The sequence below is a fragment of the Haematobia irritans genome, chromosome 3, assembly GCF_050003625.1.
Source record: "Haematobia irritans isolate KBUSLIRL chromosome 3, ASM5000362v1, whole genome shotgun sequence".
NCBI lineage: Eukaryota > Metazoa > Arthropoda > Insecta > Diptera > Muscidae > Haematobia > Haematobia irritans.
The window spans coordinates 51,406,413-51,431,450 of record NC_134399.1 but is presented as its reverse complement, the minus strand read 5'-3'; the positions used below and the strand labels follow the sequence as shown (position 1 = coordinate 51,431,450).

General features: G+C 33.0%; 1 protein-coding gene across 6 annotated transcripts in view; it reads left to right on the top strand.

Annotated features, from left to right (window-relative positions):
- Positions 1 to 25,038, top strand: part of spri (Src homology 2 domain-containing protein sprint) — a 996,502-nt gene that overhangs the window by 401,992 nt on the left and 569,472 nt on the right. The gene's annotated exons all lie outside the window — the stretch shown is intronic.

Below are 25,038 nucleotides of genomic sequence, written 5' to 3'. Positions count from 1 at the left end.
TCTGTTCAGAAACAATTTTTACTGTTTTGTTTACGCCGGAATAACTGGACACCTCAAACCTTACCGTCTTACAAAGAAAGACTATCCCTCATCAAATTACCTACCCTGAAAAGTAGACGTACCATGCTGAATATCTGTTTTATGGTTGATTTAATTAACGGAAGATTTAAATCTGACTTCCTTATTAACAGCATATCATTCAATGTACCCTTTAGACCTACCCGCAACTTTGAACTGCTCCACATTGAATACTTTCGAACGAACTTTGAAAACAACGATCCACTTCGCCGTCTTTGTAAAGAATTCAATAAATTTTATTATTATCTTGATTTGTAGAAGAGAAATACAATGTAAAGAAAAAGATAACATTATTATTAAATACTTGATATATTAACAAACAATATGTATATAATGTAATATATTACTGTTAGTCTGTAAGGGTTTAATCCATAGATGAAAATAATAAAAAAAAAAAATCACATAACTGACATAGCAGTTTTTGATCTCCTAAAGTAATCGAATATGACTCATTTACATAATTTTTGTTAAAACAATCACCCAAATGCTAGCTGGGAAAAAACTTATCATTTTAACACAACACAATGATTTTTACACAAACACATATGAATTTTGAATACATTTTTTCCACCTCCGATGAGGTTAGGTTAGGTTATGTGGCAGCCCGATGTATCAGGCTCACTTAGACTATTCAGTCCATTGTGATACCACATTGGTGAACTTCTCTCTTATCACTGAGTGCTGCCCGATTCCATGTGAAGCTCAATGACAAGGGACCTCCTTTTTATAGCCGAGTCCGAACGTCGTTCCACATTGCAATGAAACCACTTAGAGAGCTTTGAAACCCTCAGGAATGTCACCAGCATTACTGAGGTGGGATAATCCACCGCTGAAAAACTTTTTGATGTTCGGTCGACGCAGGAATCGAACCCACGACCTTGTGTATGCGACCTTGTGTATGCCACCACAGTGGCTGTGTAATTAATCGTAATTAAAGCCAAAGCTATCAGTGCACCCTCAAAAAAAATCGTTTCTCTAACATATGTTCCAAACATATTTTGTAGGACAGGTCGAAAACCTATGTTGTTAGCACCTATATTACCTGTCTATTTTCATAATTCATTATGATTGTAAATATATAAATAAAATAAAATAAAAATAAAATATTTTGTAGGAAGCACATATATTATTGGTTACTGCCGAAATATTAATATGTTTGTTTTATGTGAACATATTATATGTTTGGAAGCATTTTGAGCCCAAAAATATTATATGTTTGGAAGAATTTTCTCAAAGAAGATTGTGCTCATTCCCTCCCATAATTTTCACTTCCACGATTTTTTTCAATTCTTGGCACCTTTTTCTGTAATATGAAATTGAAGAAATTATTAAATTTTATACATTTTTTAAATTTTATTTTTCGCTTGGACGGAGAATCGAACCGATTACCATACAGTTATAAGCCAACAGACTATCCACTGGGCTACGTAGCTTTTATAGTCACCAGTAGACAATTATCGTTATAAGTTACATTTATATAGCATAGTTTGCAGCGCCCACGAGCCCATGCAAACATAACATTATTTAACATAAACATACATTTGTTGGCCACGTGGAGCAGTGGTTAGCATGTCGGCCTTGCATGCAATGGCCGTACAGCTCTGTACGGCCAGAAATCCGGGTTTACCACAGTATCAAAAATGTCCTCAGGCACAAACATTTTAAACGATGATTTGTTCCTTCTCTCCATAAATTGCAGTTTAGATACTTTCATCAACATTTGCATTCAGTTTAGATTTAATGTAGAATTGAATATCATCCTCAGTTGTTTCAGGAGCAAAACGAGCAGCAAAAATAGTTTCCATTGGCGGTAAGACTCTTAATGGTTTTGGTGCAGTAACAGCATGTAACTGATTCGTAGGCATATTGGAAGGGGAATAGAAAGTATTAGTATCTTGTGGGCGCAGTAGCTGACGCCATGGCTGTTCCACTATTCAGTGTGGCAGAATGTGACGGGGTAATAATAATGGGTGGAACAGCTAAAGGATTTATTACAGTATTGTTAGTCGGAGTAGTAATATCTGAATCCGTTATAGTATTAGAATCTAATGGTGCCGGAGAAATTGTCTCAGTTTCGTTTTTCGATGAATTTTTATTAGTTTTAGATTTCTTCCTTTTTCTAGCATTTTCATTTGGTGATTGTAAAGCCAAATTCAAGTTAGATGAATTATCCAGAATGTTCTTAAATCTTTTAAAGGGATCCGACAGTAAATCAAAAATTCTGACTCCATTAACAACTTCATCAGGTGTCGAAAAACGTTGACCTCTCATTCTATTTTTTACGTACGGGATTAAAATTAAGTCAATTGATGCCAGCTCAGTACTATACGGCAAAAATGCCGTTGTTTCAGTCGATGTGTGAGAGCTCGGATTGTTGTGGTCAAGAGTGATCCTTATTCGCCGGTTGGTGTTCTTTATTTTTTTTGAAGACAACTGGCAAATAAATGATTACGGATCACTCAGAATTGACTGTTTTGCGTTGTTCTACTGATTTTCAACTTGAAACACTCATACGTTCATCTGCTATTTACTTTAGGTCCCATACGGGTAAATCCGCGAATCATCACTTGTAACGATGTCAAGACGAAAAAAATTTTTAAAATTAATTAAATCGTCTTTAAGTTTTTTTGAATTGTTATATCTTGACTACATGCAAAAAATCGGTCAAAAACAGGACATGTTTTTCATCACTTTATTTTAAAGAAGTTTTTTACTTGAAATCTTCCATAATTTCTACTTGAAGTCGAGTTTGAATTTGAAAATGTAAGATGTCGTTAACACGTTCTTAAAGGACATAAGGAAAAAAGCAGAAAAACGTATAAGTTAAAATTAGTTTGTTAGTACCAAGTACGCAAAACTCAATAAGATCTGTGTCTTAAAGTTATCCTTACTTCAATTCTCTAATTCTTTGGCTCGGAATATATACCAAAATCATTAGAGTAAAGACAATCTCTTTGGGACCTGGCCAGCTTTGTATTCAGTGTATATTTGCCACCTCCACATGATGTATTATCAAACATTTAGAAACAGAACGGATAATCGAGCCATGAATCGTACATCCTCAAAAAATTCGCCTGTCTAACATATGTTCCAAACATATTTTGCCGGAAGCACTTATATTATTGGATATTGCCGAAACATTATTATGTTTGTTTTATGTGAACATATTGTATTTTGGAAGCTTTTTGAGCCCAAAAATATTATATGCTTGGAAGAATTTTCTCCCAAAGAGTTTTGTGCTCAAAAAAAATAATATTTCTGCCTAATTGCATAATCCCTCACATCTTTCTCACTTTCACCTTTTTCTGTAATACAATGTTGAAGAAATTATTAAATTTTATAAATTTGTTACATTTCCTTTCGCCAGGAGAGGGAATCGAACCGAGGACCATACAATTTGTAAGCCAACACACTACGCACTGGGCCACGTAGCTGTTATTGTGATCAGTACACATTTATCGTTATAAGTTATATTTATATAGCATAGTTTGCGGCGCCACGTGTAACAATGGTTAGCATGTCCACCTTGCATGCAAAAGGTCGTGGATTCAATCTCTGTCCCGACTAGCGTTGCCAGAATTGTTTCACCAAAAACCGCTAGATTTGCCAAAAAAAAATAGCTTAAAAAAAGCTATATGGGGGCTATATATAATTATGGTTGTTAGAGACCATATACTAACACCATGTTCCAAATTTCAACCGGATCGGATGAAATTTGCTTCTCTTAGAGGATCCGCAAGCCAAATCTAGCAAACATTATATACATATTGTTTGTTAATATATCAAGTATTTAATAATAATGTTATCTTTTTCTTTACATTGTATTTCTCTTCTGACAAATCAAGATAATAATAAAATTTATTGAATTCTTTATAAAGACGGCGAAGTGGATCGTTGTTTTCAAAGTTCGTTCGAAAGTATTCAATGTGGAGCAGTTCAAAGTTGCGGGTAGGTCTAAAGGGTACTTTGAATGATATGCTGTTAATAAGGAAGTCAGATTTAAATCTTCCGTTAATTAAATCAACCATAAAACAGATATTCAGCATGGTACGTCTACTTTTCAGTGTAGGTAAATTGATGAGCGATAGTCTTTCTTTGTAAGACGGCAAGGTTTGAGGTGTCCAGTTATTCCGACGTAAACAAAACAGTAAAAATTGTTTCTGAACAGATTCAATACGATTGCAATGAATTTGGTACTGTGGGTCCCAAATTACAGATCCATATTCCAGGATAGGACGCACAAGTGAAGTATATAAGTTTCTTGTAACAAATGGGTCAGAAAATTCCTTACTCCAGCGCTTGACAAATCCAAATGATCCATAGGCCTTATTTACAGTCATAGAAATGTGAGATCTAAAATTTAGCATGCGATCCAAAAGTATTCCAAGATCTTTAAAGGATTCAACAGTTTCAAGCGTTGTGCCATTCAAGTTATAATTCGTGTCGATATAATTTAATCTATAAAAAGAGATATGCATGCTTAGATAAGACTCAGAATTTCACCACGACCCAGAATATATAGCATTTTCACTTCCAATGAAACCTTTTTCAAATCAAATGAAACCTTTTCCAAATCAATTGAAACCTTTTTCAAACCAAATGAAACCTTTTTCAAATCACGTTGTATGAATGAAAATCATTCATTGTATGAACCCAGTTTTTTCATTGTATGAATGAAAGCGAACGTTGTATAAATGAACACAAACGTTATATTAATGAACCAATTAGTGCATTTGAGTGTAGTCATTCGTAGTGAATTTGTTTTTTTTTTTGTTAAGATCTTCGAAATATGATTAATATACAGAAGAAAATAATATTTACTGATAAATTAAGTAATTTAATAATCATATATTGTGACTTTCACTTATGAAAAAACGCCTCTTATTTCTAAGACCAAAAAATGATAATAGTATCGCCGTGTCCACTTATCCAATTTTTCTGCAACCAAGGTTCATTACGGTAATTGTTCCGCCTTCTTCATCTGAAAGTTCACTTCCCCGGGGCATTTTCACTAAAGACTAAAAATGTACACTAAATTTTTTGCGAATATACAAAAAAAACACCAGTTTTACTCGCCTCACCCATCTATATTTATTATTCACATCGAAACTGTAATGAGCCTGTGCACTCTTCAGCGAAAAGAACGTAAATGTTGTTAATGTTTACCCATCAGACAAGTTTTCTGTTGAACTTTTTACCGTTTGTTTTTCAACACGCACACGCAAACATGTGCTTATTGCCATGCTTAGATGCGTACCCTGCAAACATTTTCGATCGCAAATGAGTCTTCTTTGAATCATTTTGATGTTCAAAACGATTGCGGAAGAGCGAATTTGAGAGTCATTTATGCGTCCCCAGTATAAAGTAGTTGTGTCTCAAAATGATTCTTTTCCTTGAGTTATAAATGAGTCTTTCAGATTAGTAAAAAAAGTCATTTGAAAGAAGTATAATATGATAAATCTACTTACTCATATATGAATCAATCGAATGCTTCATAAATAACCCCTACAAAAGATTAAGAAATAACTCCCCACGTCAGATTAAATATTGAGTCTTTTCAAGAGTTAGAAATTACTCCTTCTAACTAGTATTTTATTGTCCCCAAGAAATACACTTGTGATTAAAATTTGCATATTTAATTTATGGCTTTATTGTTGATATACAAATTCAGGTACTTAAAGAACTAATAATACTTATCCTTAAATATATAATAAAAAAACATAAAAACAACAAACCAATTCTAGTTTACTTTACTTATTTTATAAAAATGTATGAAACAAAAACCTAAAAATTAATTAATTAAATCTGCAATAAAGATATAGCAATAGTAATAAAAACACTAAATTATAATAAAGACAGAAAATCAAAATTGTCACTTTAACTCAATAAAAACCCTGTTGCCACGATGTTTGAATCCAAAATGATCATTATAAGCTTCCAAATATTTTGCAAAATATTTGGTACCGTTATCCTCAACGGTTCATATTTTGTCCACTAATATTTTGTTGTTATCTTTGTCTTGTTTACTTATAAAAGCGAAAAGCAAAAAGAGTTATAAATGACTCTCCCCACATTCGTAATTTAAGAGTTAAGTAAAAGAGTTTTATATTACCCAGTAAAATAGTTTAATATTAACAACATAAGAATAGAGTAATAAATGGATAATAATCGAATCTTTCTGATGATTTAAATTAAACGGTTATAAATAACCATTGGTTAGACTAATATATGACTAAAATTTGAATCTTCCCCGCGATTAAACATTTTTGAATCTTCCAAACGAGTAAGTTAACACTCTTTTTTGCAAACACTCATTTTGGATGTTTGAAAATGTTGGCAGGGATGTCCCTTCAAACATTTGCAATCACATTTGACTCACAAATGATTCTTCCAACTGATTAAATCAATCATTTATGATGTCATTTTGGAGTCAAATATGAGAATTCTGCATAAAGAAAGTGTGCCCTCAAAACGATTTGCCTCAGTGAGTCTTTAAATAATCGTTTTTGTGATTGATTTGGCACTCCTTTAGGAGTCAAATATGAGTATTCTGTATAAAGAAAGTGTGCCCTCAAAATGATTCGTATCTATGACTCATTAAAATATGGTAATTATTGCTTTGTTTCATGTCCGTAAAATGCATTTCAACTGAAAAAATATGTATGTATTCTATTTCTCAGAAATACAAATTATCAAACCAAAGCAAACAACAAACGATGATTTATCAATTACATGTATGCTTGTTTGATGAGCGTTAGCTTTTTTCTACTGTCGTCGCGTAAGTTAGTCGTTAATGACTTCTATATGTGCTCGTTTGACGATCACTTTTAGTAAACTAACTCGGAAATAAAATCAATAATAAGTATGACTTTTTAATAATTCTTTTAGGCGTCACGCATATGCAAATCAGCATATTGAAACAAAAATGATTAAGAATATATTCTTTAATGAGTTTCATCAATCTTAAATGATTAAGAAAATATTCTACAAAATGAGTTATAAAAGTGAGAACGTCACATTTTTGAATAACTAAAGAGTAAAAAAATACTCATGATTATAATTAATCCATAATTTAACATCAGTCGGAGTCTTAAAATAGTCATTCCAATGATCAATCATCCTAAGATTCTCAGAATGTTTGGAGGGGTTATTCTACGTATCTTTAGTAATATTTTCCATTTTACACAATGTGAATTTGCGTATTAGTTTCTTTTGTACGTCCAATTTTCTATAACGTGTTTTTTATCTAACGTATCAACATTTAAACCAAGTAAAAAGTGCCAACTTTGCCAGATTGTTTTAGGAACAATGAGTTGCAACATGTTTCTCATATTTTGTATTTTGGGCTACTGAGATGACTGTAACAGACTTACATTATCAGTTCTTCCAATTTCCACTATCAAAAAACTGAATTTGTGCCGCAGAATCTGGTCATTTGCCCCATAGTGCATTGGTATCAATCCTCTTATATTCCTAGATATTTTTTAAAAAGCGCCTCCATTTTTATTTTGCTGCTTCGATTGCAATGGTACGCCTGCGTCTATTACCACTGAATGCATGCAATAAGTAGTTCCCATAAAAACCTCAATTAGTCCATATCCAGGGAGTGTTGATAAATGCGCCTTTCCAATGCCATGAGGTATGATGGATGGATAATTGTTCACTTAATGTTATTATAGGTGATGGGAAGCCCTTTCGCACTTAATAATCGCACAGTCAAATCTCATGGATTTCAATGAATTTCACACTTTGTTTCCATTTCGCCGAACCACTACTGAATTTTGAATTTCAAATGAGGAGGTTGTGGTTGTTTGCTTGTCGTAATGTAATGAAGTCTAACAAAAACAGCAGAACAAAAATAATCGTGTGATACTTTGAACTAGTTTTTCTAACTTGCTATAATTAAGTTATGAATCCATTGCAGTAAATATATTTCCAAGTTACCACTTGTTTTCGACAGAGTTATCTGCAAAATATATCATATTAACTAGTATTGGCTGGAAACCGGAAATCACAAAGTCCATTGTACACAGCGGTGTGCGACTCTCCTGGTGTGTGGGATATTCCATATATTAGAAATTTTTAGATCTTTATCACCAGTTTAAAAATGAAATCCATTAACCACTTTTTATTATAAATGGCAGAAAATACCTAACAAATTAATTGTAGGACAACCGTATATATGGCGGTAGAAAAAATCTTAAAAAAGGGGTCCTAAAGTCAGTTTAACGTTAGTTTACTTCGTGCAAAATATGGTTTCATAAAAGCTTCACCAATATGACAAGCTCCTTCTCTTTTTTCCCACGATGTGTCCATGTTTAACTTCGTGTGCCGCTAAATTTGCAAAATTTTCTTTAAAGCAAATATATTTGTTGTTTTGATTTGAGCTTAAAACCATACGTTGAATAAACTACAAGAGTAGATTAACTAGCAGTGCATGTTTGCAAATTTATTTGGGCAAGGCCTTGTAGACTACAAGATGATTGGATGGACGGCCGTTTCGGAATTACCACATTCCTTATCAGCATCCTCTACTTGCAGCAAAGCTATCTACCAATTAGCGGAATAAATTCAGGTAATTTCACTAAACCCATTGTAAATTTCTCTCGAACCTCCCGAAAAAAGTTTTTCGATAGTCGGTTTTACCTAAATAAATTACTAGTTTTACCATATATGAAATTAAATGCATCTATATTTTGAAAAATGGTGTGGAGCCATCATGGTGCAATGGTTATCAAGCCCGTCTAGGGTTATGGTTTCGATGCCAACTTCGAACGAACACCAAAAAGTTTTTCAGTGGTGGATTATGCTGGTGACATAAGGCTTTGCCCAAATAAATTTGACAAACATTCTTTTCCTCTGTTGGTTAAGCTACACTTGTAGTTTAGTCAATGCATGGTTTTAAGCTGAAATCTAAAAAAAAACAACAACAATGATTAAAGAAAAAAACCAACAATAAAAAAACAAAACGAATGGAAACTATTATATTTGATTCATGGTGGTGGGTATATAAGATTCGGCCCGGCCGAACTTACCGCTGTATATACTTGTTAGAACCTCAAGGCACAAGTAAATGAAAAATGTGTACATTTTGTTCATCAAAGATGAAAGGAAATAAAAAACTTTTAAAAAGGTGCATATATTTCAATTTATTTAATCAAAGTAAGTAGGGGCAAAATAATTAAAGACAAAATCTTTGGAACTTGGTAATATTATTCAATATCACGTTAAATCATCGTCATAATAATTTCATACCTGTTAGTAAAACGGAAATATAACCCCACACTGTAGTATAGAGTAGTGCACACATTTACATGGTTCGTTGTGAATTATTTTTTTTTACTTTATCAGTAGATTGACTAAATAGTTAGTTTCCAATTGGCGTCAAGTAATTGATACTTTTGCCCCAATAAAATTAAAAATACGCATTCATATGCGGACAACTCGATTCAACCATTTGTCGGGTTTATGTATTTTTTTCATCTGCAATATTTCACACACACATACGTACCGGCCCATATGATTGGAATACAGAAAAATCATACGTATTGATTGCACTGACACCGATATCCATAAAATTGGGTCAATTATATGCAATTCTTAATTGTCGCCTGCCTGCCTGTTGCTTTGCAGTTGCATTACGTGTATCTGGATAATTGTCGTCGTTTTGCACTTTAAATTTCACAAAAACAAGTATATACGGCCGTAAGTTCGGCCAGGCCGAATCTTATGTACCCTCCACCATGGATTGCGTAGGAACTTCTACTAAAGGCTGTCATCCACAATCGAATTACTTGGGTTGCGATAACACTTGCCGATGGCAAGGTATCGTAAAACTTTTTAACACTGTCTTCTAAATTGTAAGTTAGCCCATACGGGGTATATATTAAACAAAAAAAGGCCGATTAAATACGTATATAATCTAGTTTGACAAAATTTTCTATAGAAATAAAATTTTGACAAAATTTTCTATAGAAATGAAACCTTGACAAAATTTTCTATAGAAATAAAATTTTGACAAAATTTTCTATAGAAATAAAAATTTGACAAAATTTTCTATAGAAATAAAAACTTGAAAAAATTTTCTATAGAAATAAAATGTTGACAAAATTTTCTATGGAAGTAAAATGTTGACAAAATTTTCTATAGCAATACAATTCTGACAAAAATTTCTATAGAAATAAAATGTTGACAAAATTTTGTATAGAAATGAAATTTTGACAAAATTTTGTATAGAAATAAAATGTTGACAAAATTTTCTACAGAAATAAATTTTTTACAAAATTTTCTATAGAAATAAAATTTTGACAAACATTTCTATAGAAATAAACTTTTGATAAAACTTACTATAGAAATGAAATTTTAACAAAACTTTCTATAGTAATAAAATTTGACAAAATTTTCTATGGAAATAAAGTTTTGGTAGATTACAAAATTTTCTATAGAAATAAAATTTTGACAAAATTTTCTATGGAAATAAAATTTTGACAAACATTTGTATAGAAATGAAACTTTTGACAAAACTTTCTATAGAAATGAAATTTTGACAAAACTTTCTATAGTAATAAAATTTGACAAAATTTTCTATGGAAATAAAGTTTTGGTAGATTGTTTTTGGCGATATGGACCAATTTTTGTGTAATAAGTCATCGGCTATATATAACTAAAGACCGATATGGACCAATTTTTACATGGCTGTTAGAGGCCATATATTGACAAAATGTACCAAATTTCAACCGTATCGGATGACTTTTGCTCCTCCAAGAGGTTCCGGACGTCAAATCTGGGGACGGTTTATATGGGAACTATATATAATTATGGACCGATATGGACCAATTTTTGCATGGTTGTTAGAGACCATATACTTACATCAGGTACCAAATTTCAACCGGATCGGATGAATTTTGCCCCTCCAAGAGGCTCCGGAGGTCAAATCTGGGGATCGGTTTATATTAGAGATGTGCACGTGACACGAAATTGTCGTGACTCACGAAAATTTTCGTGATTCGTGCGTGAGTCGTGAGTCACGCTCATGACAACAGCGTGAGTGTGCGTGAGCGTGATTAACAAACCAACATGTCGTGCGTGAGCGTGAGTCACGAAAATAATATCTTCGTGAGTGTGCGTGAGTAACGAATTACACTCACGAAAATATTTCTGCTCAACAACATAAAACGCTTAAGAGTTAAATTCAATAACAATTTTAGTGACACCTGGGATGTTAAGAGTTTAATAACACTCTCGATTTTAATAATGCTCATGTTTTCAGACACTTCGGTAAGGTAAATTAATCATAAAATTATTCGTGAGTCACGATATTTTTCGTGAATCACGATATTTTTCGTGAGTCACGATATTTTTCGTGAGTCACGGTATTTTTCGACGTTTTCGTGCGTGAGTGTGCGTGAGTACAAATTTTCTTTTCGTGAGTGTGCGTGAGCGTGAGTCCTACCAAAAAAGTTCGTGCGTGAGTGTGCGTGAGTATGATTTTTCAGTCGTGAGTGTGCGTGAGCGTGAGTAAAATATTACTCACGTGCACACCTCTAGTTTATATGGGGGCTATATATAATTATGGACCGATATGGACCAATTTTTGCATGGTTGTTAAAAACCGTATACTAAGACCACGTACTAACCGGATCAACCGGATCGGATGAATTTTGCTCCTCCAAGAGGCTCCGGTGGTCAAATCTGGGGATCGGTTTATATGGGAGCTATATATAATTATGGACCGATATGGACCAATTTTTGCATGGTTGTTAGAGGCTGTATACTAACATCAGGTACCAAATTTCAACCGGATCGGATGAATTTTGCCCCTCCAAAAGTCTCCGGAGGTCAAATCTGGGGATCGGTTTATATGGGGGCTATATATATTTATGGACCGATATGGACCAATTTTTGCATGGTTGTTAGAGACCGTATACTAAGACCACGTACCAAATTTCAACCGGATCGGATGAATTTTGCTGCTCCGGGAGGCTCCCCAAGCCAAATTTGGGGATCGGTTTATATGGGGGCTATACGTAAACGTGGTCCGATATGGCCCATTTTCAATACCATCCGACCTACATCAATAACAACTACTTGTGCCAAGTTTCAAGTCGATAGCTAGTTTCGTTCGGAAGTTAGCGTGATTTCCACAGACGGACGGACAGCCGGACAGACGGACAGACGGACGGACGGACAGACGGACGGACATGCTTAGATCGACTCAGAATTTCACCACGACCCAGAATATATATACTTTATGGGGTCTTAGAGCAATATTTCGATGTGTTACAAACGGAATGACAAAGTTAATATACCCCCATCCTATGGTGGAGGGTATAAAAATATGGATCAGTTGGTAATTTATTAAACATGATATTCAATATTTTGAAATGAATGGCCTACATGGGTCATTACAGAAAATATGTTTTGTTATCTAAATGAATTGGAATGAAAGCAATTTTTATAATGTGATCATATAATTTCAATTTATCCATTAAGCTGTTCAGTGGGAAGAATAATCATGATTACTGGACATCTTGAATGCATAAGCAGTTGCTTACTGCTGGCATATATGAAGACCATTTGAGTTGCGCAAGTAAAACGAAATGCAAAATTTCTAAATTGATTCATAGCTATGCAAGCCGAATTTTGATGTCCTATATGGAAAGAAAGGATACTTGGTTTTTGTGGTTTCAAAAATGTGTATATATCTAACAGGTTGGCTGATAAGTCCCCGGTCTGACACATAGATGGCGTCGCTAGTATTAAATGCATATTATTTTTATATAGTACAAACCTTCAAATGATTCTTGTCCAAATTTGACGTCTGTAAGTCAAATAGTTTGTGAGATAGGGCGTCTTTTGTGAAGCAACTTTTGTTATTGTGAAAAAAAATGGAAAAAAGGAATTTCGTGTTTTGATAAAATACTGTAAATACTGAAAAAAATACGGTGGAAGAAAAAACTTGGCTTGATAATGAGTTTCCGGACTCTGCCCCAGGGAAATCAACCCACCGATTCTAATGGAAAATATCGATCATCATCTCTCATTTTTTCGTGAAAACACCGAGAGAAATACTATCTACGATTCTCAGCCAAACATGCCACTACCGAATCATATTAAGCAAATATAAATTATTTCATAAAAAATACAAAAATTATTAGTTAACTATCAAAATTATTACAACTTATATAAAAACAATTACTATAAATTATTCAATAAACATACAAAAATTTATAATTGACAATCAAAATTATTATAAATTACTTAAAAACAATTACTATGTATCAATTTATATCAAATATAACTTAAACTGTTGCACTTATTGTTATTTACTTAGTATTGCTTTTAGTAAAATTAATGTATAGCCTAACAAATTTAAGTTCCAAAGAATGTCTGGGAACTACACTGAGAGTATTAACCAAGCAAAAAGACTGGCTTATAATCACGCATATAAACGCCCAAAGTTTAAACAACAGGATGGACGAATTTCGGCATTTATTCATAAACTTGTACGTCAAGTTAATATGCGTTTCCGAATCCTGGTTTCATCCTCAGATAATTGATAATCTATATGGGCTAGATGGGTATACTCTTTATCGACGTGATAGACTCTCTAATACTGGTGGTGTTTCCTTTTATGTAAGAAATTGCCTGAATTGTAATGTAACATAAAACTAAGATCTGAAAATGTCTCCCAAGTTGAGTATATTTTTGCTGAATTAGTCACTCAGTCCAATGTCAAACTTCTTATAGCTTGTGTGTACAGACCTAATGATCCCATTCCCCTTGATTCGATAATGCAGGAAATCGAATGTATTTCTCAGAGTTACAATGACGTCATCATAATTTGCGATTTCAATAGCAACTTACTGGATACCAGTTTACTAACAGGTTGGCTGATAAGTCTGACACATATATGGCGTCGCTAGTATTAAATGCTTATTATTTTTATATAGTACCAACCTTCAAATGATTCGTGTCAAAATTTGACGTCTGTAAGTCAATTAGTTTGTGAGATAGAGTGTCTTTTGTGAAGCAACTTTTGTTATTGTGAAAAAAATGGAAAAAAAGGAATTTCGTGTTTTGATAAAATACTGTTTTCTGAAGGGAAAAAATAAGGTGAAAGCAAAAACTTGGCGAGTTTTTTCGTCGATATGTGACAATGGATGAAACATGGCTCTATCACTACCCTCCTGAGTCCAATCGACAGTCGGCTGAGTGGACAGCGACCGGTGAACCGTCTCCGAAGCGTGGAAAGACTCAAAAGTCCGCTGGTAAAGTAATGGCCTCTGTTTTGTGGGATGCGCATGGAATAATTTTTATCGATTATCTTGAGAAGGGAAAAACCATCAACAGTGACTATAATATGGCGTTATTGGAGCGTTTGAAGGTCTAAATCGCGGCAAAACGGCACCATATGAAGAAGAAAAAAGTGTTGTTCCACCACGACAACGCACCGTACCACAAGCCATTGAGAACGTTGGCAAAAATTCATGAATTGGGCTTCGAATTGTTTCCCCACCCACCGTATTCTCCAGATCTGGCCCCAGCGACTTTTTCTTGTTCTCAGACCTCAAAAGGATGCTCGCAAGGAAAAAAATTTGGCTGCAATGAAGATGTGATCAACTGAGGCCTATTTTGAGGCAAAACCGAAGGAGTACTACCAAAATGGTATCAAAAAAATGGAAGGTCATTATAATCGTTGTATCGCTCTTGAAGGGAACTATGCTGAATAATAAAAACGAATATTGACAAAAAAATGTGTTTTTCTTTGTTAGACCGGGGACTTATCAGCCAACCTGTTACCTCTATAACATTTTCATTTCAAGTGCAACCTTTTTCAGATGAAGTGAAACCATTGGCATTTAAAACGAAACACTTGAAATGAAACCATGTATAGGTTACAATATTTGTCTGATCCTAATTAGGTTAGGTTAAAGTGGCAGCCCGATTAAGTTTCCGGCTCACTTAGACTATTCAGTCCTAATAAATTCGGTAAAGAACTTTTAATCAAAATCGAAAGCAATTCAAAAGTTTAGATATAGCATATGTATCATTGGGAAGTCCCTTGCGTTATTGTTGTAGACACTAGCAAGCCCATCTTGGACAATGCTTTAATTTAATTCTGCACCCATATGAATGAAAAGTGGAAAAGTTTGGCGATATTCGTAAATAATTACGTGCTGGCAAAGTATTGTATGGCCCCATAAGCCACAGTTTCACTTTGATTTTGTACAAGGAGTACAGTTAGTAATATAGTGGTGGATATCGGTTCTTATACCCGAGTTATCAAAAGTTTCAGAATTATTAACAAAAAAAAAAAAAACGATTACGAACCGTTTTGCCGCGTAAAATCTGACGCAAACCAAACTATCCTCAGGGTAACTTAATTCTTGAACTCATTACTTTTTGTTTGCTTGGCTGTATGTATGCATACACTGATAGAAAAATATGTTTCTCATATGTTCCGATGTAAACAAAATGTATGTATGAATGTAAACATATAAAAATTTACAAATGTAAAAAAATTTGTGATATTTTATTCAGAGAGCGGGAGAGGGAGTATAGAGAAATAAATAGAGAAGGAAACCGGGAGGGTTGACGAAAGGTATCAACACAACACAGCGAGAGATCAAAAGAAAACAATTACTGTGAAACTGCTTGTATGTTGATTCGGAAAACTGTTGTATGCGTTCATTTGTTTTGGCTATACGCTTGGCATGTTGTTAATGAGGCTTCGAAAAAAAAAATTAATATGATTAAGTCTAAATATTATTTAATTTGAATATTAAAATGAGTATTCGGAGTAAAGAGAATATACATTTGAAACCAAGAGAATGGACATTTTTCTTCAAATGTCCATTCCCGCTTGTGTTTTTGCCTTGAGAGCAGCATGTTATTTATGTGTGGGCATGTGTTTGTTAATCATTTTGGCATTATCGGCAAGAATTTTTTTAAGTTTTAAAATTTTACACGTTTTTACTTTTTAGCTGTTTTTCAAAAAATATTTTTATTTGGTGAATTTTCAACATAAAAGAGCTACATTTATGTTCCGTTTCAAATCGCTACAAAAGACGATTTTGACCACCAGCAAACGTCGATTAAAATCGATCTTCAGAAAATTAGATTTTGACTTTTTGACAAAAGTCAATTTTAGACTCTTTTTTCTCTATTGTGTTTACAACGGGAACATAATTATTTGTTTATGGGCCGTCTTTTTACATCACTGCGAAATATAATTCCAATATTTGATATTTGGCAAATGCCGCACGATCCATCTCAGTCAATAATGAGAAATTGCTCGACTTTCGTTCTAGCAAAGTTCTTACTAACAGCCGGCGACTGTCTGATCGCTTTGTCGGGTTGTGGGTATGACCCGAGAGCCTAGGATATGTACCGGGTGGCCTGGAATTATCAAAAATTGTCGATGGTGAATTTATGGACCAATTAGAGCCACCCTCTTGTAGTAAAAAATGTACCTCATAGAGCAAAAGACTTTAATGCGCATCATAAACGATAATGTATTTTGATAAATGTACAAAATGTAGGCTTGTACCAGGGATGGAAAATTAAATTTTTAGAAAGTACACACAAAAATTTTTTTTCTGATTCAATCACTTAATTGATCAATCAATTAATTGATCCGATTAATTTTTAATTGAAATGTCTTCAATCACAGAAATGATAGAATCAATAAAAAAATTATTTGAAGGTCAATTAAAAAATTAATTGGTCCAATTAAAAAATTAATTGATACTATTAATTTTTGTGATTGATTTTTGTTTCAATTTAAAAAATTGTTTATTCAATTAAATTTTTAATTGAATATTTTTTAACACTCAATTAAAATTTAAATTGGAAAAATTTTCGTGAATTTTTTTCTGTGTACAAAATGGTAATTTTTTGAGCGAAAAAATACTTTTCAATAAATTTTAGCTTTTATTCAACAAAAACATACTACGTACATGAGTTCGTCCAATTAATTTCTAATGAAGCTGACATTCTGCAAAAATACAAACGGCATCATGTTTTAATTGGTTTAACTCTTTAAAATCAGAAAAAATAATTTGAATTTTCTTTTTTCATCGGGAACTAACTTAGTTAAAAACAGAATTATGTTGTTCGACTTTCCTGATATTATATTTTCAGAAAAGGATTTTTCCATACCCTCTTAGTTCAAAAATATTCCATTGGAAGGTTATTGTCAAGAGATTCCTTTTGAATAAAATTGTGTGCCATTTTCTGTTCTAATCTTGACAATAATATTTCCTAAATTTTAACATAAAACGAAACACAATAATCCCTCTATTTACGTCTTGATTGGTTCCGGAATTAGACGACGTTAATCGAAAGGACTTAAACCGAATTAAAAATTGCTCATACTTACTCCTAAGTCCATTCATGTAAATATGTGCGTGTACATAATAAAAAAAATTCAAAAATAAAGGTAATTCAGTAATTTCGGTAAGAATTTCAGAAAAAAATGTTTCGATGTCACCATCGTTTTTTTTTTTAATTCAATCACGGAAATCGCGGATTCAATCATTTTTTTAATTGAAATGTCTTCAATCACGAAAATGATAGTATCAATCACCCATCTTGATTGAAAACCAACACAATTTCCAATTAAAAATTTAATTGACTTTTGTCACGGAATCAATTAATTGTGTGATTGAATCAATTAAAAACGTGATTGATTTTTAACATAAAATTCAATCACAGTTTTATTTGAATCAATTAACATTTTAATTAATTTCGCGACAAAAATCAATCAACTATCTGATTCATTCAATTAAATAATTAATTGAAATTGGCTATAAATTTCAATCAAAAATTATATATTGCGCCCCCAAAATCGTATTTAGTTTTATTTGAAATAAAAGAAAATATGTACTTCTTATAAAACATATTCAATATTTTATTATTTTTTGAATTATGCAATAGACAAATAAATTTGGTTCTTGTCATTTGTGTGTTCCCTGTAGGAAATTGAGCTGACTTTAAGCTAACAAAAAAAAAAATTAGGCTTGATTGTTGTCTTAATATCTTTTGCTTTTCTTTCCTTTGAGATTGTGTTGTAGCTCGCTGATTGAAAGTGGGCTTCATCAGAGAACTCCAAAAGCCTTGAAAGCATTTATCTGGATATTTTCCTCTATTACAAAGAATTGCATCTACAAATAACAATAAGAATATGTAAGAAGAGAATGATTAATTGATTTACTACTATACCCATTAAGATCTGTACTATGTTCGCTTTTCGCGTTAAAATTTTCGCGGTTACTTTATTAAAACAGTTCAATATAAATTAACACAATTGATGTTCAGTTTCTTGTTCCTCTAAATTTCGTTTTCATTTATAATTTTGAATATTTAAGTAAAAGTAATGACGAAATAAAGTGGTTTTAACCTCGAAAACCGAACATAGTACCAACCTTTAGTATTTCGGAGTTTCGTTGAGGAAACTGAACATAGTACTTACCTTCAAACAGCAAACAGCCCATTGAAAAATTCATTGGATGTTTCCATTTATTCCGCCAGTGATGCCAGTAATATGATGAGTTCTACATAAAACAAATACAAATTTCAATTATTAAATTGCAGTTTAGTTATGCATTTAAATGTTACCGCAATCCATCGGAAAAATGCAAAAGTCCTCTGAAATACAACAGAAAAATTTCTGATTTCTAATTAGTTCTCTGAAATATTTATTCAAAAATCTAAATGACATTTATAGCTGTGAATATATTTTTTGTTAATTTATTTGATTTTTTCTATGACTTTATTTTACTTACATATGCATCAGCTTTGAGTGAACAAAAAGGTAACTCATTACTGATCGAGAAAAAGTGAGTTTGAACAAAATTCAATTGACTCAAGGCTGCATAAATATTGAGTTAGCTAGAAGTCACCACAGATTAGTTAGTAAAAAGTTAGTTTGATTTTGAGTGAGTTCAATATATTCCTACAGCGTTTTGTTCTAACATAACTTACACATACAATTACTATCAATAACAACTATAGGTAAACAAATAAGCTATATAAATCATTATCTTCCATATCATAATAACCATATCAGCATGTTCCTTTTAATATGTAGATGCGCCTAGATTTCCAATAAATCAGCAGTCTGTAAGCTAATTTAGTCTTTCTGAAAGTAAACAGAATAATTCGAACTTAATTTTGTTCAATTAAAACTTGATTTTGTTAAACATTACCTGCATAGAATATCAAGTTCGATTCTTAGTTCCAGATTGCAGATTTATAATCTTCTTTTGCAGTTGTAGTCTTTTAGCATAAAAAGGTGTATTAAGAAGCTCCTTAATTTAATTTCAGTAACAATTCCTTTCCAAAATTTCCACACATTGAAATCGTCTACTAAAATTTGAACCAATCAAAGACAAAAATAATGGGAAAGCAATGTAATATTTGGTATTATATTGATGATACTTTGCAAATTCTGCAAAAATATAAATGGAAAATACATATTTTTATTATTTTCGGATATTTTCATATTTAAAATCCAAAAGAAAGAACTTTTTTTACCATTACATAATTCAGCTCATTAGTTTATATATCAGATATACTGCTCTCTACTTGGGTTCAAAATAAAAAGGCAGGTAAAACAAAAATGCAATTTAATGCTAACGCTACTTCGCAACTTCAACAAACCCATATCGCTCTTGGTTTTAAGAAAACTAGGAGTGAAAAAATTTATAATGTTAAAAGATCAATACGGTAATCAACTTTTGATTGCAAACATATTATTATATCTTTGATAAAATGAATGGTCAATTTCACGAAATAAAATTGGTCACTAAACGAAATTAATAAAAAATATATTATTTTAGTCCGTTTAATGTAAACAGGCTTCAATGGAAAATGGTATTCATATTTCACAATTTCTTACCTTCAATAAACGTAGATTGTTTTTCATTTTTACAATACCACAAAACACAAACTCAGGTAAAAATAAATTTCAAATGCGTTCTGTCATATATTTTTCAAACCTTTACCACGTGGCCATTTGTTGTTACACACTTTATTTATTTCAACCCTTTGCTATGATTTGTTGTTGCGTTTAAAATATTTATGCACACATTTTGAATGCAGCAGACAGAATGTCGCCAATCATGTTTTCTAATTTACGCGAAAAACCCAACCGTTCGTTACGAGTTACTTCCACAGACTGATCTCTCCATCATACATTGTTGAATAAATACCATCATCTGAATAGTCTAAGTGAGCCTGAATCTTAATCGGGCTGCCACTTTAACCTAACCTAACCTATCCTCTTGTTCTCTTTTCGCTCTTTCCATTGCTCAAAATTATTCAAATTCACTCACAAATTTGGATTTGATTAAATAATTAATGGATTTGATTAAATAATTAATTGAATCAACATATTAATTAAATCCGTTTCCAAATTCAATTAAGTGTTTAATTGAAAAAAAAAATTTGGTGATAATTTTTTGTGTGTATGGAAGGAGTTTTTGATAAAGTTTGATGAAACATTTTATTATTACAGTTGTTCAAACTGGGTTTTTTTGGTCAGTTGGTTTTTGTATGAATTAAATAAAACTAATTTATTTCATATTTTACTGAACGTTTCGTTGGTTCTTTCCAACTTCATCAGGAGTGTTTATTGAAAATCCTAGATACAAAATTGCACAATTATTTACATTCTTGTATGATGTGTATAATAAGCTCTACTTACAATTAGTTTTACGTTTTCTTATTAATTAATATAAAACTGGACATCACGACACATTTTAATAATAATTAATAATAATAAGTAAAATTATTGCAGCGAAACCCCTTATACTAAAATCACAGAACTGAACACTTTAAAATATTGCAACTGAATAATGTAGCTTTGCATTGTCTTTATCTTCCTTTGTGTTAATGGATGTTTTTATTCTCTCTTGTATGCGTAGGCTCTTATTTTCGATCTTCTCTTTCTCCAATATTTTCACATTCTTCAAATCTGCAACGTGGCCATACTCTTTTAAATGTTATGCCAAAGCTGTGCTTAGCTTGCCTTTGTTTATGTCTGCTTCATGTTCACTCATTCTAACGGCAAGCATTCTGCGAGTGGTATCAACATAAACTTTGTTGCACTTCTCCCCTTCTTTGCCTATACATGTCACTTCATATACCACATTGTTTTGTTGTAGTTTTTCTGCCTTTTTCTTTTCTCTTGAAAATATTGCACGAAGTGTTTCATTGGACGCTATTGTTATTGTATTATCGTTTATTATGCTTTTTAGTATATTAGAATCTGTCAGTTGCGGTATGTATGGTACACTGTAAAAAGTTTTTTTTCTCGTTCTTGAACTATAATAATAAAAATTATCAATTTTAAATTAAATTGTTCAGTTTTAAATTCGGTCGGGTTCTAGTACGTGATCGCAAGTGTACCATAGAAACGCATGCATATTGGACCCAAACTATTCTTGAAAAAAATTGTGTCCTACAAAATGGAGATTTTATTCCATTTTGTAACATGAATTTTTCATCCCTGACTTGTACTGATAAAGGCGTGTTTTTTGTCCGTTACTGTACGTAATAAAAAAAACAGTTTTACCTTCGTTTGCAACTTCATTCACTATTTGGAACGCCGTGTAACACATTTGGATATTGACAAATAAAAAAACACTTGGCTGGTGCCATCAGTTTCTACATTTAGCATGGATCTTATATTTGTGAACTATAGAGGCCATTCGCGCTGACTGTGAGCAATAGGAGAATATTGCGCCAATCGACTTGTGGCGACAATGTCTTTGCTGCCACACCGTCAAATAATGAAATGAAATACCAACAAACAAACGACAGCACATAAACATCATCTCGACATTTGACACAACTGCAACAACAATGGATCGATTGCTCCTATTACTCAACCAATGTAGCTTACATTAAACATCGAAGTTAGCTACAATGGCAACGTTAAAGTGTTGCACATGCGCGCAAACAAATATGACAAATGTTCATTGGGCCCCTCATTATTGTTACAGGTGGTGTTTCCATTTTCTTTGGTTAGTCTATGTACTACACCGAAAAAAAGGTTTATTATTGTTTACGAAAAATGAATTAACCCATAGTAAGAATGACCATGATTTGGCGCCAAAGATTTTTTTCATCTAGATATGTTCATGATTTTCTTATAAATTAGTTCATGTAGTGCATCCTATTTTATTTCATTATAACTATGCTGTGGAAAGAATATGCTTACACCTATTCAAAATATTCCTGCTATCCGGAAAAATTAACCCTTTTTTTTGCAAACCTATATTAAGAAATTGGTTTCAAATAAACTGTTTGTCAGTATAATTTTCAAAAAAGTAGGGAAATTGAGGAATCAAAGGTACATCGAGCCTTTATACAGCTATGAAATTTTTCGTACAAAACGAGTCAATTTTCTATAACCACCAGTACTTTATTTCAAAAAAGTAGTATTATATTACACAAAACTATGGCTTATGATAGACAACAAAGGAAATATTTTTATTCGTACGTTAGGTTAGGTTAAAGTGGCAGTCCGATTAAGTTTCAGGCTCACTTAGACCATTCAGTCCATTGTGATACCATATTTAACTAAAAGTACCTTCTATTTTTAACCACTGAACCTTCTCTATTATTTTCTGTTGTTGAACCAACCAGATTGTTCCAAAAACATTAACATACTGCTTAAGTTAACGTTTTCCAGGTCCGCCAGTAATCTAAAGCTATATGCCCCTAAAATTTGCTTACGCCTTATACAAAATGCAGGACACTCACACAAGAGGTGTTTAATTGATTCCTTTTCCTCCGTATCATGACAACTCATACAATAGTCATTATATCCGGATGGCTCTTTGTATAACATCTTTGATTGTGGATTGGAATTTTCCCCTGAATGCTAGGGCCACATCGTCTGCGTATGCCACCACTTCTATCCTTTATTTTTCTAGGGAAACCAGAAGGTTGTTTGTAGCAACATTCCCAAGAATATGTGATAGAACTCCTCCTTGGGGAGTGCCTCTGTACACATATCTTTGCATGTTTGCTTGTCCTAGTGTGGCAGAAATACGTCTCCTTATTAGCAGTTCGTCTAGCAGCCTAAGTATACCTGGATCAACATTCAGAGTTGCCAGTCCATTTAATATCGAGCTCGGATGGACGTTATTGAATGCCCCCTCGATGTCTAGAAACGCCACGATTGTGTATTCAGCAATGTATATTCATTGCTGAGCCTTTCTCAGTTCTCGCTTGTATCCTTTCAGATTCCTTTTGTAAGCGTCCTGTGGGTGCCAAGGGCCTATGTTTTCTGAGTGTCCAATGATTCGTTAGGTATTTAATTGTAGCCAATATTTTATTGTTTAGACTGCGTGATCCCCCTATTTGCGAACTGTATTTCTGAGTGAATGAACCACGCCTCCGGACAACTTGTCCAAAATTGGGGCAGTTTCACCGATGCCGCAGAGATTTCGAGTGCCCCAGGTTTCGTGGTTTGTTGGGAAAGCAATTGATCGTGGAAATCCCTCATACCGGAGGAGAAGTTTACAAGGAATAAGAATATTATATCTAATTATGAGCTACGAATTCTATTCTAAATCTTAATCTAGTGTATGAATTATTTTATGATAAGTTGGTTCAATGTTGTATTATTGACTTACAACTGCAACACTTTCATTGTCCTCCAGTTATCCTTGTGAATTTTCTAATTCAACTTATCGGTGTCTATGCAATTTTGTTTTTTTGTTGAGATTCTAATATCTTTCAAATCGGGCTTCTTGATCTCCGTGGACCGTTTTGCAACAATGGAGTCGTGCACGGTCCGTGGTGAAATTCAGATGAATATATTTTGAGTTGATTTGTTACTCAGGATTCAATTTGGTTCGGCTATGGTCTAACAATTGATGACTTGCATATGTAGAATTCCTCTGACGACATTTAGGGTCAATATCAAAAGTGAATTAATTTCCCTCAAGGAAGTCGCCTGATACATCTAGTTCGGACTAGCAAAATTGGCAGGATCGCCAGTTGTGGGTGCCAAGGGCCTATGTTTCCTGAGTGTCCAATGATTCGTAGGCCGTTAGGTATTTAATTATAGCCAATATTTTATTGTTTATTCTAATCAGATTCGAGTGAATAAAATTATGACAACTAACTGACTAACAATATTTTCTATGTCTATCTGTTACAAAATAAAAATATTTGAATTTAAATTCTAAATAAGAAAACAAAGTAGCTACAGTCCCAATCCTCAGGAGCTCTGGTGGACTTTGCTTTGTTAAAGAGATTCCTGCAGGATTTCCTCATATTACTTAACTCCGTAGACCACCATGGTTGTCGATTTTTCCCCCTTGGCTTCCCTCTATGGCATGCAGCTTTCAGGGAGATGTTGAAGGCCTTAGTAATCCGCTCCACTGCGTGTTCGGTATCTTGCACAATGCTCATAATTGTCTCTGGTATTTCCTGTATCAGCATATTGAACGATTCCCTATACCTATTCCAATCAGCTTTCCTAACATTTGGCGGAAATATGGTCTTGGTGGTATGAACAGCCAATCTAAAACTGATGTAACGATGACCTGAGAAGCTATGTTCCCTCAAAACTTGCCACTCAGATATCTTATCATTCAATTTCGGAGAGGCCAATGTGACGTCCAAAACCTCTTGCCTGCTTTTGGTGACGATGGTTGGTGCATCGCCCTTATTGCAAACTACACAGAAAAAAAAGTGTCTCGTAAAATTAAGAAGATTTTTACAATAATTTATTACAAGAATTTTCCAGAATTTTAGTTCATTTTTCGTATCTTGAACGAAAATTAACTACTCGAAAGGAAATTTTACAAATTCTAAGTAGCAATCGTTTAGTTCATGGCCTACAAAATACGATGGAAATTTCCTTAAAAAATTTCTTAACTGGTAGTTAAAAATTCGTTTGTCATGCTATAAAACTACTTGTGAAATGTTAAGTAT